The sequence below is a fragment of the Diceros bicornis genome, chromosome 33 (assembly GCF_020826845.1).
Source record: "Diceros bicornis minor isolate mBicDic1 chromosome 33, mDicBic1.mat.cur, whole genome shotgun sequence".
Taxonomy (NCBI): domain Eukaryota; kingdom Metazoa; phylum Chordata; class Mammalia; order Perissodactyla; family Rhinocerotidae; genus Diceros; species Diceros bicornis.
In genome coordinates this window covers 2,154,244-2,171,463 of record NC_080772.1, presented here as the reverse complement: position 1 = coordinate 2,171,463, position 17,220 = coordinate 2,154,244, and the positions used below count along the sequence as shown (strand labels likewise).

Below are 17,220 nucleotides of genomic sequence, written 5' to 3'. Positions count from 1 at the left end.
TTTAACATGAAAGCGTATTTAGTTTTGTCAAACGCTTTTTCTGCATCCATCGAGATGATCTTTTTATTTTTTCCTTCATTTTGTTAATGTGGTTTATTACATTGATTCATTTTCATATATTGAAACATCCTTGCATTCCAGGAATAAATCTCACCTAAAAATGATGTATAATCCTTTTAATAAGCTGCTGAATTTGGTTTGTTACTATTTTATTGAGGATTTTTGTATCAATATTCATCAAAGATATTGTAGTTTTCTACAATAGAAATTGTACTTTTCTCTTCTATTGTATTCTATTGTAGTTTTCCATTTCTGTAGTTTCAAAGACCTGTCATTTTATTTTCTCTTAGCGTCTTTGGCTCTGATATCAGGATAGTGCTAACCCCACAGGATGAATTTAGAAGTAGTTTCTCCTCTTCAACTTTTTGAAAGAGTTTTAAAAGAATTGGTGTTATTTAATTTAAAAAAATGCTTTGTGCCCAGGAATAAATTCAGCATAAAATAAATACAAATAAATATTTTTTTAAAATGTGAAAAAGTTGTTTTCCTAAAATAAGTTAAAAATTAAGCAAGTACATCACTTACCACTTTATTTCTTAAAATTTTTAACCTAATAATAGGCATGAACAAATTGTTAGAATTAAAATAACTCAAGTGTTAATTTTCTTCATTGCAAATTTTTTGAGAGAAGTATATGATGCCATCATGTATGACATCTTTTATGAAAAAATGGTCATTTTTTGTAGTATTTGAGAACATTATGAATTTTCCCAGTGGCCTCTGATATGCAAAGTTATCTTTTCAACATATATGTCTTATCATCATCCTTACCAAATTAACAAACTCTGTCAGGTGCTAATTAATCAACTACTTTTCATATGATTCAGGTTCTCCACCATTAATTTCCCTAACCATCAGGAAATTCTACAACTTCTCAAGATTAAGAATTTTACCTTACACTCTATTTATCTCATGTGGTTTAAAACATCCAAAAATCATTGATAAACTGACCCTGCCCAAACTAAAGCATGGTGAATTATAAAAGATCGTCTCCGTTAAGTGGGGAGGAATTTCAGGTTGAACTTAATTTTATAAGTGGTCAATTTATTACAGTGTATTGTTCTCTTATGTATTTCAAATCCTTTTTTTAAAAAAGTGATAGTTGAGGGCACTTAGATAATAAAAAGTTGAGAAAATAAGGAACTGATATACTTTGTAAGCTTCAAATGTTTTCAAGGATAAGATACAATAAGAACTAAAACTAAGAAATGGCAGAAGAAATAGAGATAAGAGGATGAAATTGCAAAACTGAATCTATAATAATATCTCAATGGATAGCATTGTGGTGCCAAGAAGGTGGTGAAGTCAAAGAATTCGTAAAGATGATAATAAACAGACTGCAAAGAAAAAAGATCGAAATTTTTATAGAGAGAATTTTTACAGCGATATTACAAATAGAGAACAGGGAAGAGAAGTTGGAGTGAGAGACTATCTGCTTGTTAAATTACTCCCACTGTAGAGAACAAAAAACCAATTTGCTGAAATCTTTGTTTCCCTCTATGACCCTATCTTTATCTGTAAAATCTCAGCTCTGAATCAAAGTCACAATCCAGCTTTTCCATCACTGGGGAACAGAGCATTTACGCTCATCTGAAACCTCATCTGCCCAGCCTGTGAAATAAGGCTGGCCATCCATTCTCACAGAGGAGCCAACTGGAGGTAGGATTTTTGGTTCTGAATTCAGCTAAACATCTTCAAAGAATTGTATCTGGCCTTCCTCATCCAAGGCTATCAGTGAAGGGCTGGCTGGCTTTCAGAGAAGACCAATTCACAGTCAGCTGAGACATTTTCTGTTGAGCTTTCTATAGAAGGCTGTGGGGCTTGTCAGTAAGAGTTGAATCTGTACGGGTTATATTTTTTAAATTTTATTCAGAGATTTATAAAGAAATTTATATGGTATTACTTATTATGAAGAAAAAATGTTGTCTATTCTCTGGTCATTTAAGCAAAATCCTCCTCTCAGGGCCCACCCATGGACAAAGGCCAGATTTAATCTCCAAGCGTCTGCCAGGCACACTGTGGTCAGTGGGAAGGCCTCAAATTGGCAGCCTGTTCTCTTGTGTCATGTGCTGGTACTTAATCTTTCATCTCTTCAGTGTACAACTAGACAGAGGCTCAAAGGACTTGACATTGGAGAAATGTACTTTTCATTGTCTTTAGACTTCCACACTTTTCAAAAAGACTCTCAGCATTTCCAGTAATTGTGCAGCAGTGTACCCAACACTAAGGTTCTCACTTTAAAAATTAAAATAAATAAACTTTGAAAAGGAAAAAAGTGATCTCTGCAATTTTGTAGAGAATCTATATAATGGGTGTATCCTTATAAATGGAGGAAAGATAACAAATTTAACTGTTTTGGTTAGTTAACACAGTATTATATTTTATATATTACCAATTTTGAGATTATTTGTATTTAAAAATACTGTTTCAAACCCCTAAATCATTGTAAGTGGTAGAGTCTGCCATCTGCTTTGGCTGAACAATTATATACAATAAGTCAGCCAAAACTCTTCCATTCCTGTATAATCCTGTATGTGGGTGGTAATGGTTGGTTCTTATAGATTGTTTGAACATGTGCATATCACAAAATACAAGTGGCCATTAAAAATTAAAATGTTCACCAAATACAAGATTATCTGATTCCTAGAAAAAGAAAACAATACTGTAACATTAAGGCTAAAACTGTTAGAAAGGAAGCCAAGATACACTCAAGTCAAGCTTTTGCTGAAAAGTTAATTGGCTCATCTTTGAAACTTTGTCATGTTTATTGTGTAAGCAAGATACTTTCAGAGCCTAGAATATAGAAAGTGCTTATTGGTAAGTTAACATTGTGATCACTTATTTTGTAAATGTTAATATGAGAGATGTAATTCATTTTCTACTATATTCAGATTTTCAAGTTCTGCTAAATCTAAGGCCACATTACTGGCAAGTTGGGATACCTCTAGACATATGAAAAATATGAGTCCTACACAGAAGCATATAAATTCTCTCTTCATCATGTTCTAAATTCTAAAACATTCTAAGGTTTTGGAACAAACCAATGGCATTCCACATTTACAGTAAGGCTACATGTGCAATACATGATCCTATAGGAAGAGAAATCCAGATTTTAAATAAAGGAGATTGTGAACAAAAAATAAAGTATATTTTCACGTCTGAAAGGGGATTTCAAGAAAGAAGGGATTCTCAGAACATGTGGTAAGTGGTAAATAAGTTACCAAAGGGTCTCTAAAAGAGAACATATTGTGGAAAAAAGAGCCTAAACACAGAGAGCTAAAATGGCATCTCTGGAATCCTTATGATGAAACAGACGCTGAACTACTTTTTCCTAAAATTTAAAATGCATCTTATCCTCTAAACAAATACCACCACGCTGCCAGGGAGCTTACCTGGGCATGGTGACGTGTTGGAATCATTTTTCTAATTCATTGGTTCTTAAACTTGATGGACACCAGAAGCACCTGGAGGCCTTGTTGAAACCCAGATTTTCGGGGCCCACCGCAGAGTTTCCAGTTCAGCAGGTCTGTGGCGGCACCTGAGAATTTGCATTTCTACCCAGTTCCCAGGTGATGCTGATGCTGCAGGTCCAGGGACCCCACTTTGAGAACCACAGCCTAAGTTCCACCCTATATATGGTAACCAAATCCATTATTTCATCCTTTGGCTGCTACTTTTCCTTTACCACATCAGCACCTTAGATCCAAATCTCCTCACCTAACAATGGGAATACTTAGAGAATTTAACAGCTGGTCCTCCTTTTCAGCTCAGTTCTCCCTCTTCCTCTCAATACTACATTCTCTTGCCAGGTAATTGTTCCTTAAACATCAGTTCATCATAGATCTTCCTTGCTCAAAATCTCATGGCTCTTATGTTGAGCACAAGACATTTTAAATTCTCTACTTGGCTCATGCAGTTTGTAATAGCCTGTAGAATGTGGACACCCTGTTCCCTACACTGCCTACTATAAAGAAGTACGTGAGGATTACATAAGATACAGTCAGTTCTCATTATGCACAGTGTGACATTCTATAAAGTCGCTGTGAACACTGAATTGGTGAATATGACCCACTGCTCCTATGGGAAATGCAGGGTTATGTTGCTGCAAGCCTTAGTCACAATTTCTTCAACTGATCAATACATAACCTTGTTCTCTGTGTGTTTCTCTTTAAAGTCACCTTATTTAATATATATTGTTGATGTATTAATATTGAACTCACACCAGCAGCACTGTACCTCGTCTGAAAGAAGATTGTCCAACACACATACTTTCTCTGTAAAGGTAGGTCACAGCCTCCTGCCCTGAGGAACACCAGGCAGCATTGCAGCACTACACATGGGGGACATATTAAACAGCAAAATCATCAACACAAGGCACAAAAAGATAAGAAATGAGGCACTAAATAGACTGCAAGAAGGACACTTGTTTACAGTGTGGGCTGAAACGAGGGCAGAGCGTCACCTGGTTCCCCCTCAGCTGGGAACGTGCACGTCCAGTGAATCAAATTTTTCACCACTTTGTGCATGTCTGCAAATGGACATGAAAGCCCTGTGGGTGTTTATTCGGAGGCTGCCAGTACATTTTAGCTAGTGGGCAAGTGTGCAAATACGGAATCCACAAATAATGAGGATCAACTATATTATGAAAGCATCTTTTCAAAACCAGAGTATTGCTCAGATATGAGAGCAATAATGATAACTTAAGGTAGCTAACATTTTAGTGCCTACTATGTCCCAGGAGCTCTTCTAAGTACTTTACATAAGTTAATGCATTTAAATCTCACTAAAACCCTATGAGACAAGAGTTATCAGTAGCCGCATTTTATAGATGAGGAAACTAAGGCTCAGAGAGTAAATAATTTGCACCTGTTCCCCATTTAAAAGTGGAATAACTGGGTTTTGTGCCCAGACAAACTGGTCCAAAGCCCACAGCCTCAACCACTATGGTAGGAATGTGAGTGGATTTTCTACCACTCCCTGAAAAGCCCCTTCTGCTCCAGTCAGTGTGGTCTCCCACATACTTATTCACTCATCAAACATTTTCCGAGTGCCCCAAAGGTGTCACGTACTGTGTTTAGATACTGGAAGGACTAATAGAATGTCGACGCAAATAATCCAACCAATATATAAATCAAAATTGGGTTGAGTTTATGATGAGCCAACCTTTGAGGGCCATAAAGCCCAGGAGAGTCCTTTCACAAAGAAATGGAGGCCCAAAGAAGTGAGGTGTACAGAGTGGTTATAGACCATCAAAGACCATGTATCACATGTGATTGCAATGTCCCTTTTACAGTAGTCATGATGTTGACCTGTCAGCACGTCGATTGATGGACACAGTGGGTATCAGGTCTGCTGTCTCCATGTGCGTGGCTGTTGTCTCGAGTTGGGTGGTCACAGGATGAACACAGCAATCAAATCCTAGCCTAGGGAGAATTGCTTATCCTTAAGGAAATGCCAATGTGGGGAAAGTTGCATTTACAACTTAAGGACATTGCTTTTGTCTTTGGGACATGTTAATTGCTTAAAGCAGATATACAATGGATGAACAGAGGCTACAGGCCCCTTTTGGGGAAAAAAAAAAAAACAAGTTCAGGCCCAATTAGTTTTACATCAAATGGCTTCCTCATGTGCTCCAATATATCCTATTGCTTGCCATTTATTCATCAAGAAGAAGGATAGTCTCAGTTTTAAGGAGCTCACTATCTATGAGACATGAATAAAACTACAGTTATGGAAAAGTAGATAAGTACAGGGTCCCAGAGTGGGGACATCAAAAGGGGTCTCTGGATGGAGACCTCTCAGGAAAAGTGTCCAAGAGGAAGGAACATTTGACATGAGTTTAGATTAAGAAATAGGAATTAAGTTGATCAAAAAAGGGAGTAGGAGGACAGAAGAAACACATATAAAAAGACAGATATAAAGGATGCTAAAGCTTTCAGAAAATGGGTGTATTTTTAAGGCTGGAACAAAGCGAACATGTAAGACACAGTGGGTGATGAGGCTAAAGATGAGGACAGCAAGAGAAAGCCTGCGTGTCCAGCTCAGGAGTCTGAATGATCTCACGGATGCTCTGAGCAGTCATTGAAAGAGTCTAAGCAGATGTCAGATTTAAGCAAATTTGGATTCCAGAAGGTAACTTTGGAGGCATTGTGGAGGAAAGATTAGAAAAAATTAAGACTGGAAGTAAAAGGAACTGTTGGGAGACTGGGCAGCGATCCAGATAAGATAGGCCTTGGCTCAGGTGGGGGGTCTGCAGGTGGAGGAGGCCAGGAGGTGGGAAGCAGTGCTGAGCTCCTGAAGGAGGAAACTGAGCTGCCTCTCAGTCACGGGAAAACTGTGCCTCTAGTGGCCTCCACACCCCCATGCCCAAATGCCATGTTCCTTTCTATGCCTGTACCTTTCCCCTCTTCCCCCATCTGAAATCCTCACTCTTTCTTCCCTCCACCTGTCCAAAAGTGGTCCCTTTGAGGACTTGATCTAGTTCACCTCTCCTAAGAGGCTGTCCTTAATTACAATTTCTCAATAACATTCTCATTTTTTTAAGTTCTGTACTACAACATACACTAAATACCTTGGCAGAATCTAAATACATCTTGCAAACCATTTCATGTATGTGGACGAGCTTGGAACCTTATAATTCTTTGTATTTCCTTCAATACCTACCACAAATACCTTGCACATATAGGTCAATGGATGTCCAGTAAAGTTCAATAAAGAAGAAGCACCTTTTATTAGCTAAGAACTTATATGAGCTCAGTTATTCCTTTAGATCAGCTGCTTGAACCATTTGTCTTTCTCCACAGGTCAACAGTGTTGCCCAGAACAAATGAATTTTACACCTTCTCAAACTCAATAGAGCAAAGATGGAACTTCATTCCCCCTGCAAGCCTTACTGCCCTAGAGAAAAGCAAAAACAACGTGTGACATCTAATTCTTTCTCCACATTCTCATCTCAAATTGCAACTGTTTTCCAGATGCTAACTGGTTTTCATTCCTAAAACTGACAGAAAAGTTTCTCATTATTTCCTTTTCTTTATTTTTTTTGTGAGGAAGATCAGCCCTGAGCTAACTTCCGATGTCAATCTTCCTCTTTTTGCTGAGGAAGATTGGCCCTGGATTAACATCTGCGCCTATCTTCCGCTACTTTATATGGGATGCTACCACAGCATGGTTTGACAAGCGGTGCATCGGTGCGCGCCAGGATCCGAAACTGTGAACCCGGGGCCGCCGCAGCGGAGCATGTGCATTTAACCGCTGTGCCACAGGGCTGGCCCCTCTCTTTATTTCTAAAGCTGAAATGTCTAAATTGTTCTCTGGGCTAGTTGGAGTTTCCACAAAATGAAAACGCACATTCCAGAAAAATCCTTATCTTTCCAGGATAATCCTTAATATGTTATGGTAAACACCTTGGCAAAATGTCACTGATTTTCAATGTCAGTGCCTCCACAAGAGTATCCTCGCATTGTCTCCCCTCCCAACCACCTCTCACTTTGCCCCTCCCCAGGCTCATGGGCTCAAAGTGTTTACTGAGCACTAAGAATGATCAGAGTCTGAGGGAGACCTCAAGGATGACTAAGCCATGTTTTCTGACTCCAACCATCTCTCTCCATCTCTCCTTTAACCTCTATTTTTTTTTTACTCTGGTTTCTACTTTAGTTGTTTACTTGTCTTGTGAATTGTTGTTTTGTGGTTTATAATTACCATGTAAATCCATATTACTTTTTGCCTTCGAGTTTTGAAAGAGCTCATATTAAACAAGGTTTTTTCCCCAGCCCTTTGATGTGTCTAATATCTTCCAAGGCAATTCAAGTGGCTTCTTGCTTTTACGTCTCCATCATTATTCCTTCAGAATTATGTTCACCCCACACTTGTGATCTGACCAATGCTGCTTCACACTTTAAACTTTTCTATGCCAAGATTCACGTGAGGAATCCCTCAAGCACCATCAGCTAGGCGACGCCACATTCCTGACGTCTATTTCCTTGATTTGTTCCTAAATAAAGATGTTACTTTTTTTGTTTTGTTTTGTGAGGAAGATCAGCCCTGAGCTAACATCCATGCTAATCCTCCTCTTTTTGCTGAGGAAGACCGGCTCTGAGCTAACATCTATTGCCAATCCTCCTGCATTTTTTTTCCCCAAAGCACCATTAGATAGTTGTGTCACAGTTGTACATCCTTCTAGGTGCTGTATGTGGGACACGGCCTCAGCATGGCCAGAGAAGCTGTGCATCAGTGCGCGCCCGGGATCTAAACCTAGGCTGCTAGTAGCGGAGTGCGCGCACTTAACTGCTAAGCCATGAGGCCAGCCCAAGGTGTTTCTGAAACTAATAATAAATTATACCGAGTGGTCATTGTATAAAAAGCACTATGACAGATACCTTAAAGAGAACAAATGGAAAAGAATCTTCAATTCCTCAGATAGGTTTGCAACCAAATGAGGCATTGAGGGGACCACGGGGCACTGATCAGAGCAGGATCCTAAGAGAAGAGTTTTAAGTCAATTTCAAATGAGGTTAAAACTGGAATAAGATAGTATTTTACCAGTTAGCTGAAATCATAAGCATTTTCCTGACCTTTGAGAGTTTATTTGCATATAAACGGTACATGTGGGGTAAGAGAAGGCTGATATTGTTTAATTTCTTGTTATTATTCAGCACTTTGTAACAGATGTGGCTATTCACAATTAATAAATATCATAATGTGGAGAGACCCAACTTTCAACTGCCTGATATTATCAATTCTTACACAAAGCTAGAGTTTTAAAGATCAAATTTCATTCTAGTTACCTGTCAACTAGTCCATTTACCAGAAAGATGCTGAGTTTTAGGAAAATACTTCAAAACACAAATTTTATATGTAATTTCAAAAGCAAAAAATGAGTTAAAAACTGGGTGGTACCCAGTTTTGCTACAATATATTAATCTTTAACATGGGAGCAAACATTTTTAGAGAATATAATTGAAATTTGCCTATTTGTATATTGTAGAATGTTAAAGGATTTACAGTTTTAATAGTATTTCAAATACCAGAGAATAAAAAACAGAATTGTTTCAGTTTTGTGAAATAGTTTTTTAGACACAGCAGATTTTCACAGCATATTACTTGAAAATAAAATAATCAGTTAGTGAGGTTTAAGCAATGTGGTTTTATTTTAAACTTGCTCATTCCATAGGAGCATCAATAAAAGCCCTCCAGGAGTGGCTGACGCCCTTTCCCTCCACATGAGCACCAGCTGCGTTTGCTTTAAGCATCAGACTCGCAGGCAACGCCATAGCCCTCAACTCCGTTTAGTTGAGAAAAGGCTTTATGAGTCATGTGTTTTTTTCTAGGGGTATGGAGCTCCCAGACTTATTAACTACAGGGAGAGAGTAAGAGTCAGAACACATTCAATAAACTCCAGTGTGCTCAGGTGAGAGGATAGGTGCCTGAACTCACATCTGAAAAAGAACTTAGAGGATGCTTTCTGACTCTGCTTCGTGCCTTTGACTAAGTAATCCTGGACATCGCCGTTACGGCCACAGAATAACACAAGCAGCCTTGATGGACCAGAAATCCTCCTATGTCCATCATTTGTACAGAGCAAACTGGCTTAAGACCTCTCATATCCTGCTACAGTGGTAATTTACAGACATACAGAACTGCCATCTAGTGACTAAGAAGAAAACAGCAAAGTGCTTTACATGGAAAATGAAATTGTAAGTTTTTTAAAAAAGAACAGTGCAGCACTAAAGTTCGTAAAGTTGACACAATGTGACACATGAAAGTTATAGTAAAACTGAAAAATGTGTAGGTGAAGTAATCAGTTGTTCTCTCTGCCTCTAAAACATGTCTTGACATCTGACTCATAAATAGTTTAAATATAATAGAATAACTTTGGAAATAAACTTCTCATCTGATCTCATCCAATGATGCTGGCAGGAACTGGTATTAAGTAGCCAGATGGTGAGTACCCATGTTGAAGCACCATTTTTATCACAGTGGAGAGAATAGAGGCATAAACCCAACAGAATGATGTTCAGATCTTCCCTCTTACCCTTGATCAATTTTGTGAACATGGTCTTATTTTGTTTGTGAGGAAGATCAGCCCTGTGCTAACATCTGCCAATCCTCATCTTTTTTTGCTGAGGAAGACTGGCCCTGGGGTAACATCCATGCCCATCTTCCTCCACTTTATACAGGACGCCACCACAGCATGCCTTGCCAAGCGGTGCATCGGCACGCGCCCAGGATCCGAACCAGTGAACTCCGGACCAGCGCAGCGGACCGCGCACACTTAACCGCTTGCACAACCAAGCAGGCCCCTAAACATGGTTTTCTTTATCAATTAAATATGAATTATAATAGTTACTTTAAAGGATTACTGTAAGAATTGCATGAGGTAATACAGTAAAGGAACCGGTGTAGAGTGATAGTTAATTCTCCTGCCCTGTCTCTCTTCTATGAAACATACACAAATCATCTAAGAAGAGAACTCGTCTATACAATAAACATATGACAAAGAGTCAATGGCTCCAGAAGTAAGGGCCACCATTGTTGAGGGCTTAACCTCAACTTCTTCCAAATACTCTTAACTCTCAATTAATTTTATGTCTTCCAGACACTTCACTGGCTAGAAGGAAAGAAGGTGTGAAATTTAAATTGATGTATTTCACCCTTGAATGGCCAAGATGTAACATCAGGTGTTTTAAATCACCTAGTTCATCAGGATTTCTGCTTATTATTATATACTTTACCATGGTTCACAGCCCGAGAAAAATAGAAAATCATTATAATTTTGCACACATGAATATATATCTTGACTATTACAGCTGGAATCTTAATGTATAGAGCAATGTTGTACATGTTTTGTCCTTGTTGATAGTACAGAATACTTTGGTCCAGGTTTTCTTTGGCATTATCATATATACTGAAGAACTCAGTAACATATGCCCTGGAGATAAGGATTTAGAAAAATCTAACATAATATCCTAGTCATGCCTCAAAAAAAAAAAAAAAAAAGCTATAAAAATAATGAGAGAATATTTTGAAGGCGTTATTTTTCTTAATTATTTCCAACTTTATGTCCATTTACCTGTTTTTAATCATTCTGCATCCTATTCGCTATTGGCTAATCATCTCAAGGTAATTAAATAACCCTTAGCTGAGTCCCCCATGCCTCTTCAAGTGCTCCAGCCTGATGTTGGTTTCAGCTCTGACAAAAAGAAGCTGGGAAAACCTGTTTTGTGGCATTATTCTTAAGGATATCTTTACTCTTACAATAATAGCTATATTTTTGAAAGGCACCAGTGGATTAGAAAATCAAGTACTCGACCAATGTTGTATCCTCATTTTCCCTCCAGGGGGAGCACAACTTTCATGTGTAATGCAGGGCTGCGGCTTTATTGTTTCCTTTCAAGATATTTTGTTACTTGTAAAACATGTCGATGTAAATAATCCATAATCAATCTATAAATCAAAATTGGGGGGCCGGCCCCGTGGCTTGGCGGTTAAGTGCGTGCGCTCTGCTACTGGCAGCCTGGGTTCGGATCCCAGGCACACACCGACGGACCGCTTCTCCAGCCATGCTGAGACCGCGTCCCACATGCAGCAACTAGAAGGATGTGCAGCTATGACATACAACTATCTACTGGGGCTTTGGGGGGAAAAAATAAATAAATAAATAAAAATTAAAAAAAAATCAAAATTGGGGCGAGTTTATTATGAACTAACTTTTGAGGACCATGGCCCTGGGCCTTCCTTCCCTAAGGAAGGAATGGCACCAAAGAAGTGGTGTGTACAGAGTGGTTATATACTGTGAAAGAGTATGTATCACATGAGATTGCAATGTCCCTTTTACAATAACCACAAGATCGCCCTGCCTGGTGGCCGTGCCAGAATAGCTATTGATGGACACAGTGAGGAGCAGGTCCACTGTCTCGATGGGCATGGCTGGTGTCAGGTCTGTTGTCTAGAGCTGGGCGGTCACAGGATGACTGCAGCAGTCAAATCCTAGCCTAGGGAGAAATGCTTATCCTTAAGGAAATGCCAAGGAGGGGGAAATTGCATCCTTATCTTAAGGCCATTTACTCTTCTCTTTGGGACATGGCAAAGCAGATACATAATGCAGGCGACAGGCCCTTCTGGAAAAACAAACCCGGGCCGAATTAGTTTTACCCCAAACGGCTTCCTCATATGCTCCAATATATCCTATTGCTTGCCATTTATTTATCATTTTCCCCTTTTTGATCTATAATATTTTTTTTAAGAATTTTATTTTATTTATTCATGTTTTTAAATTTTATTTATTCATTTTTTCCCCCAAAGCCCCAGTAGATAGTTGTATGTCATAGTTGCACAGCCTTCTAGTTGCTGTATGTGGTACTCGGCCTCAGCACGGCCGGAGAAGCAGTTCGTCGGTGCGCGCCTGGGATCCGAACCCGGGCCGCCAGCAGCAGAGCGCGCGCACTTAACCGTCAAGCCACACGGCCGGCCCGATCTATAATATTTTGATAGAAAACATTGATGATCAAAATATTGTCCGTCAGCCCCAGGGTGGTTGCTGCCTGCCCTGGGTCCATCATGTCCCTCGGTGCCAGGCTTTGATCTCATTTATTTGCCCACTTGTCCCCGTTGGGGGATTTAATTGAATATAGTGGACAAGCAAAGAGGTATACGTATATTAATAGAGGAAGCATTTCATGGGTTTTGGATTTATTTTAGGTTGTTGCACAAACATTGTGTATGTGCTTTTTATCACTCCTTGTATTTACGCTACGCACAATTATAGAACAAGTACAATAACAATGATAATAATTTAACATCTTTGAAAAGATTAGTGTAAAATGAGTTCTTAGGCCTAGTCACTATCAAAAAGGGAAGTTTGTCCAAGGTTATAAGATCAATCGATCACCTCAGCTTTCACTACTCCAGCTTACATGACAGTCTTACAGCACTGAGTATAGAAATCAGCAATTAGTTTAAATATTATGGCTAGTACAAGAATTCCAAGAAGTAATAGAAATAGGAATTGCAATCCAGATCGAAAAAGGGAACCAATACCAGAAGGGAGCCAACCGAACAACTCAAGACTGAGCGCAGGATCGCTTAAGGCATTCACCTGCTTTTTCATGGGCGTTAGCAGAGAGTACACATTGGAAGACTCGTCAGTTATGAAAACACAGCGTTCAGTTTGAATGATTGTACATGTACCACCTTGGGATGCAGTTAAAATATCTAAGGCCATTCTATTTTGAAAGACAATCTTTTTGTTAAAGACATTTTAGTATTTAATAAGGCAATTCCTGCTTGACTGTCACTAAGGGATTCTGTATGTGATGTGACATCTTTTAGTCCTAAAAAAGGAACAAATATAGCTAGCTGCTCGGTGGTCATACCAGGGGAACACTGAATGAGCCCGTCTGGCCTTAAGCAGAGGAAGGTTGGCAGCAGTTGTCACTGTGAATCCTTCCCTGCATTTAAGGGAAGATCGGGTGTAGTGTTTCAGCCATCAGGCCAGTAGTCAAGGCCAGAGATTTGTTCTATACAACCATTAAGTTATATTAGGAGCCACCCGATAAATGCCTGAACATTAGACCAGTCTGTTGCAAATCAAGAACCTTCCTTATGTATGATAGTATTCTGAAAATCTTAACTGTAACAATTATAAAATAAGTATACAGTTTAAGCATAACAAAGGTTTAAATGAGTGGATTTAAGGTTGGGAATACAGTCCTGGTCCGGAGTCTTGGGACAGCTGTCTACAACTGATGTTGTCTTCTTCTCATCCTGGTTTGGAGATATTCGTATTGGCCAGTTGAAGTCAGCTTTCAGAAATAGGAACTGTAACGCACTCAGATGCAAAAGCCTCTTTTTAAAACAAGAAATGTGACTCCATGAGTCTATGTCTTTTGATTCTGCAGCGCACGAACTGGTTAAAAGTACCTGGTATGTTCCTTTCCAATAGGGCTGTAGAGTCTTTTATTTGATGACTCTTCTGATAAATAAATTTTCTAGGTTATCATCCTTAAGGTCTGGGAGGGCTCTGTAAAAAGAATCGGCTACTGACTTCTCATATATATATATATATATTTTTTAAGTGTCTCAATGAGACCTTGGCAGTAATTAAGATATTTTCTTTACGTGAAGTTGATTCATACATTTCTTTATCTAATTGCATAGGCTGTCCAGTTATTATCTCAAAAGGACACAGCCGATGTTTAGCAAAGGGCGTAGATCTAAGATTGAGGAGCAGTAGTGGAAGAGCTTTCAGCCATGAGATGAAATATTCCTGAAAGCTTTGCCAATTGAGTTTTGATTGTGCCGTTAGTTCTTTCCACCAGTCCTGAGGATTGGGAATGTTAAGCACAGTGGAAATACTGTCTCATTGGCCCAATATTAAAATAGACTAATTATTTGTCCAGTGAAATGAGTTCCCTGGTCACTATGTAACTCAGCAGGAATTCCCCAAACAGGAATTATTCTCTCTAATAGTAATTTACCTACTATTAGAGCCATTGCTCTTCTGCAAGGAAAGGCCTCAACCCAATGTGAGAACAGGCAGTCATTACAAGATATATTTATCCTTGAGATGGTGGCATTTGGACACAGTCCGATTGCTATACCTCAAGGGGTCCCTTAGTAAAGGCAAAGTGGCCTTGTGATTCATGTAGTAGTTTCCCTAGATGATATTTTGGGCATATAACACAATCAGTATAGCTTTATGAGCTGCTGTGGGAGAAGGTTTTTAAAAGCATTGCTCTTCCCACAAAATTATCTTTTCAGGTGCCCAATGGGTTAATTGATGTATATGCCAGAGAAGTGGCAATTGTGCTCCAATAGGGACTATGGGCTTTTTTACTGGGTGCAAACCACATCTGTGAGGGGGTGTCAAAAACTCCCCCTTTTGACTGGTATATCTATTTCTCTTCTTTGGTGGCAATTTCTTTCAAGCCTGTGGAAAGAAGTCTTTTATTGGGTTAGCAGAGTTAATAGGAATAAGCAGGTGTGGGAGGTCAAGATTTGGCCACCCTGAAATATATCTCTTTACCTCGATTGTTTTCTCTGACGGACATTTGACCTCCCCCACTAACTGCCTAAAGAATTTGACATAGTAACTCTTTCCTGCAACAGATCTTCTATCTGATGGCTGTAATATAATGTAAAATAGATGTTACAATAGGAAAGACACCAACAAGCCCATCTTATCAGAAGTTCTATCTCTCTGGCCACATTGTCTGGATGGCCCTGCTGAGGAGTTGCCAGACAAACATTTACATTTATAAGGGAAATCTCCATTTGTAAAGGGATCTCTCTCTCTGTATTGGGAAGAGGAGGTATGACCTCATTTCTAGAAACTTATCAATGTGGAAGGTGAGGCCTTAAATCTGCATAATAACCTCACTCTTGTTTACAGAGCTTTAGTGGCGATCTCCTGTAACTGACACCCCCCACCCCCAACATCCTCCTCTGTCTTTACATAAAGACGGTATTTAAGATGAGAATTTCTGCTATTGTGTTGAGAAACGCAGTGTCCCTGGTTTCTCCCATGTATACATGTTATTATATTTATAATATATTATATATAATATATAATATAATATATTATATTATTTTCTCCTGCTAACCTGTCTTGTTAATTATTTGGGCAGCCATAAGAACCTTAAGGGAAAGGGCAGAGGGTGATTCTCCCTCTTCCCCCACACAGGCATTCTTGAGGCTGGACAGCATATCCAGCTTGGTAATATCTTGTTTATCACTTAAGTAAGACCCATCTGTAAACCAAATTAAATAGAGTGCAGTCGTGATCCTTCCTCTTGTAATGTTGGAAGCAAGATAGCAGGGTTAAAATAGTGAGTAATATTTACCTACGCAGTATAACCTAAGAAGTTTTATCATTTACTTGACAATGCTGCCCATGCAATTTAGCATACTTAACAAGCCTAGTTAGTTTAGTATCTCCCTGTTTATAGGAAGAGATAAAATTTTCTTGAGAATTGCCAGGGCCCTTTGAAAATTCTCAAAGAAAAACGTTATTAGACAGACTTTATTTAGGATATGAAATTTGGGGAGATTGTCAAAAATATAGAAGGGTTTTAAACACTTGGTCAGACAAGATCAAGGAGTTGCTGCTCTTGTCGCAGTGAAATCATGCTTAGTTAACAAACAGCAGTTAAACAGTCAAAAAGACTTTAATAGAGAGACCTCAGTCTTTTGAACATAGGAAATTACCTTAACAAAACAGATCTCTGTTATTTAGATAAACTTAACTCAAAGGTGAAGAAAAATCTTTTTACATAATAACCTCTATCGAGAGTAGATTAAGAGTAGAATAGGGCCAACCCCGTGGTTTAGCGGTTGAGTGAGCACGCTCCACTGCTGGCGGTCCTGGTTCGGATCCCAGGCGTGCATCAACGCACTGCTTCTCCAGCCGTGCTGAGGCCACGTCCCACATACAGCAACTAGAAGGATGTGCAACTATGATGTACAAGTATCTACTGGGGCTTTGGGGGAAGATAAAAAAGAGTAGAATAAAATTATCCTTTTAAAAGGAAGACCAAATTTGAATTTTGTACCAGCTTACTTTTGATATTAAAAATCATTTACTTAATTGGATTTAGTCTAATCTTAGCCAACTTGACCATGTATAAAACTCCTCAGGGTTTCTCTTCAACAAACCTTCTATAACTTTTTGTTTACATTCAGAATTTGTGCCATGCGCTCCTTTTTTTCCTTCTAGTACTTTTCAGGGCAAATTTATCTTTCCTAACCAAACAAAAATATTTCCATTTTTCATATCTTCTTAATGAAAACACACATCTTACTCTCCTTGAATACAAACTTAGTTTTCTTAATTTTTTAGTAGCTTAATCACATCTTAGAAATTTTTAACCCTTAGAAACCTTAATTTTTAAGTAAAAACTAAGTAAGCAATTATAAAATTTCTTTACCATAGCATTTCGTGGCTTGACAAATTTATGTGGACACTTTTTGTAATTTTGGGAAATGTTACTTTATAGTACAATCTTTTAAATAAAACACGACATGTTTACCAATAGACCCAAAACACCTTTTAGTTTTTCTGTAATAAGCCAAAAGTAGATAAACCTATATTTAGCAATCAATGTCTAATATTTTATCTTATTTGGAAATGATCTAGATACTCAATGAATTTTTTTTTTTTCT

General features: G+C 38.6%; 1 protein-coding gene across 1 annotated transcript in view; it reads left to right on the top strand.

The window, feature by feature from the left end:
- The first annotated feature begins 1,016 nt into the window (after nucleotides 1-1,016).
- LOC131396453 (ral guanine nucleotide dissociation stimulator-like) overlaps nucleotides 1,017-17,220 on the top strand; it is a 225,171-nt gene continuing 208,967 nt past the window's right edge. The window contains exon 1 of the transcript XR_009216545.1: nucleotides 1,017-1,031. The gene's annotated coding sequence lies outside the window, so the exon portion shown is untranslated. The remainder of the gene's footprint in view (nucleotides 1,032-17,220) is intronic.